Below are 4,225 nucleotides of genomic sequence, written 5' to 3' on the forward strand. Positions count from 1 at the left end.
GAATTATCAGCATGTTTTACCCAAACAGTCCCTGCAGCAGTGCTGACAGTTTACCTTTTTTCAGGCAAGACAAAGCATATTATAAATTTTAAATGAAAAATATATGTATATATTTATTTACAAGTGTTTTTATTATTTTTAAATATATTAAATAAAAATGCAATCTGTATTTACGGACTTGACATGATGTATTTACATTTATGTTAATATTTAACTTTCCCAAATACCATACTCTGTCTACACCGATGGAAACATTCAGTACTTATAAATGTGGCGTAAATTTGCCTTCAATTAATTAGGAAAATAATAATGCTTACATTCTTGGTTATAGCTTTTCCCTTAGCATGTCCCTTTTAATATTTTAGCTAATTTATGATTATATTTGCTCAGAATCTGGCTTATACGGGTGGCGTAATCGGTCAACACTGCTGACGTTCTCTCTCGGGTCGAACAAGTTGCGTTCCAACACATCGCCTCTCTCAAACACAGATACACCTTGCGCGCACACACACACCCACAACCAACTGAGCGCCATTATTAACTTCCTCTCTCTCGCTCTCAGCTGATTGCTGTGTGCTCATGGCTGGCAGTGCCATTGGGTTTAGTGTTGAAAAATACAGAAGTTTTCAAATGGCCGCGGTTTTGAGATACTTTAGGGTGTTCAGAAAGGTCCCAATTAAAAAGATACTTTTATATAAATTAATGGTGTAACTTATTACATTTAATTCGAAAAAGATGAATAAGATATCTTTTAAACACATGAATATTTTATTTTACTTAAAAGTTAATCAATTTCTGGAAATGTTTTCTATTTAATCCCCAAAATCGGCAAAGTATCTTACATTTACTTGACCCAACTTACAAATCCTTAATGCACATTAGCCCCTGTTAAGTATCTCACATAAATACGTCGGTTTATATGGCTAAAAAAAAAGGGAAGAATAAACCCTAACTCCCTCGATGCAATCAAGAGCGGCGAACCTGAGGAAGCAAGAGCCACATTTAGCGCGTTTTTCGTGGACGCAAAATGTGATGAATGGTTGTGATCAAGGGCATATCAGTTGCAATTGCCTTGCCCATGTCTGTCCGGACAAATGGACAGACGGACACACACACCGCACGCCCATACAAACTGGCGCCCCTGCAGCGTGCCCACTCACACATGCGCACACCACCGAGGATGGGATCGAACACGGTGAGAAAAAATGTCTACGTATATACAGATAATATATACCAAGATTTTGTTCAAAACAATATTTTAAAAGAACCGAAAAACTTTATCAAATGCTTATTATTAAGCTAGAAATTATTAATTGTAATTATTTTATTCTGTTCATCTAAGTATACATTTTTTCGTGCAGTACAAATTGCAGCAGGAACCCTGCTTGCTTCGTCAGTTCCAGCAAAAATACATAATTGTCTCTCGTTTGGACGACTCGAAAACACAAAAGCAAATAGGCTCCCGTCATTACGATAATAACAGGTCGGGAACAGAGAGAACCCAGTCGGCCACTTGTGGAGTGGAACTGTCTTCCGACCGCTGATCTTCTTCTTCGCAGGAGGAATTCGATCGCCGCGAACCGCGGCGTCGTCGTGAGCGTTAAATAACCAAGAGTCGGAGGAGTCGGTGGAGTCGTGGAGTTCGGGAAGAGGTTTGGGGGCTCGAAATTGGGATGGGGATCGGGACAGCAGGCCTCCGTCTTGTGGAGGCATTACCTCTGGACGGGACAGCAGCAGAAGTTTGAATACATTATTTTCTTGTGAAGCCAAAAGACATTCCGCAAACGCTAAACAAATAATAAGACAGGCGAGGTAACTTTCAGAGAAGGAGTTAATTATTTAGGTTTAAACTCTACAGAAAGTTGGAAAATTAAGATGACTTCAAAACAGGTAATTCGTAAAAGTTTATATAAATAAGAAGCTTATATATATTATTATACAGGTAATTCGTAAAAGTTTATATAAATAAGAAGCTTATATATATTATTATATATTATATATATTATATTTATGTTTATCCAGAAACGAGATAATATTTAGAAAGTAATTAAAGGCTTAAATTATGTTTTTTATAAGGCTTTACTTTTAAATCTTGGAAAATCAAGGCGACTCCAAAAAGGTTATTTTTAAAAACATATACATATATTTTAGAAGATTCTTATATTAATGTTTATCAAAACCAAGATAATATTTATGAAGTAATTAAAGGTTGGAATTATGATTTCTTGATTTGTCATCTTTGTATAAGTAAGTTAGGATGTTTTTACTTGTAATAGATATTCTAAAAACCCGTTAAATAGTCTAGTAAGTAGTATAGTAGTAGTAGTATAGTAAATAAAACACTGCGCTTATTTTTGAAGTTTCCAGAAATCTTTAAATATAAATTAAATGTCTCATCATTAAGTAAACAAAAATTCTAGTTACACACTGTTTATATTGATTTTTTAAACGCATTTCTTATAAACAATATTACAAATAAACAGATCTGATCTCTGATCTCGCATCGAGTGTCATAATTCTACACGTGCCCATCTTGAGAATTTAATTCCATAAAACTGACATCATTTATATATAGTATATAAATTAATATAATGTTGGGCGGTAATGATTCGTCGTCGACAATTTCAATTCCGCCACGGATTGTTCCTGGAGATGTAAGGTCGGGGCGAGAGGCCCTTTGGTGTCTTCTGGCCGGCTGGCCGTAGAATATTTAGTTAGGATGATTATGTTGGAGGGATGACTGTCCCTCTTTATCTGCTGGCCTAGGGACTCAGTCAGATTTGTAATAATAAATGCTTAACGACGGGTCGTCGGAGTTACAGTATGAGAGCGATGGCTCTTTATTTCATAAATGTCAAAACAGAACTGAACTTAAGAACTAACAAAAGTGATATTCATAGCGGCCACTCCAATGGGCAGTGCTTGCCGGCTATGCACGAGCTTCCGGCCAGACGCTGGGTCAGCAATTTGGCCGGAGCGAGCTTTCGGACGATCGGTCATTGCCGTCGCCCGGTTAACTTAGTTAACTACTCCCCCCTCAAGATTAAGGCCGCCCTCGGCCGACCCTATTTGGGCAATCACTTCCTTTAGTTGGGCCGTGGATCTCCTGGCCTGGGTGACTCGCCGATAAGTGAGGCCGATACAAATCAACGCGCAGCAAACTGCTCCCGCGACTAGCACAATCTGGTGCGAGCGGTAGTTGTTGATGTCTTCCCCAAATCTCTTGATGTGCTCCAGGTTACGTTCACTCAAGCGGTGAAGGTATGGGAGGCTTAGTATATCGTGCTCTAGAGAAATGTTCAGGGAAGGTGAGCTGGCTACTCCTGGTGCCCTCTTCTGGGCCATATCATGATTGATATATCGGGTTTCGTTAACCGTGGCACTCTCGATGAAGGTGATGAGGTGCGTTCCCTTCAAGTGGACGCAAGTGCCATTGTCCACACTGACACGAGCCGGGCGATCGTTTATTATGAGGATTCCCTCATCCACATAGGTGATGGGATGCAGGTCGCTATGTTGAATGTCGCAGTGCGCAATCCCTCCTGCGTGGAGTTCCTGGGCGCAAGATCTTCTCAGCGCCAGTTGGCAAAATGTGGCCCCTGATGACACGGAGCAGTTTTTTACCGTGTGGATCTCTCCGTCGCAATCCGTTATGACCTTGTCCTCCAGTCTGAGCATTGTGTCGTGATGTGACACGGGAAAAATTGTAATCTTAACGCAGGCTGACTTAATTTTAGGAAACTTTATAATGAAATGAATAATGTTATTGGATTGTAAAACTTTAACGGACGAAACGGACAATATATCTTTGATGGGGGTATCTGTGGGCTCCTCTATCCACATACTTTCCAGGTCTGCATGATCTAATATGCTAGGGCTAACTACATTGACTTTGGCGAGCGCTATTGCAAGCAATAAATTTTGCAGCTCCATTGTAATCATCCTATTCCGAGACAATAACATCTCGTATAGGTGTCCCGAATCAATTTGGGATTCTTTAGCCGACCTCAGAATTTGATTGACAGTGATGGTAATGTTATTTATTTGTTCCTGTACTCTACTGTTAATATTGACCTGTCTATTGTTTGCATTAATGAGTTGGAATTTTCGGATTTATTGTAGTGTTTTGCAAAATTCAAGAAGCCCACCACCAACATATAAAAATAAAGCACGGAAAGCTTAAGCAAAAGTAATGATAATGACAAATAAAAAATAAAAATAAAAA

This window comes from Drosophila serrata, unplaced genomic scaffold (genome assembly GCF_035046125.1).
Source record: "Drosophila serrata isolate PLE 108 unplaced genomic scaffold, ASM3504612v1 contig_382, whole genome shotgun sequence".
Lineage (NCBI taxonomy): Eukaryota > Metazoa > Arthropoda > Insecta > Diptera > Drosophilidae > Drosophila > Drosophila serrata.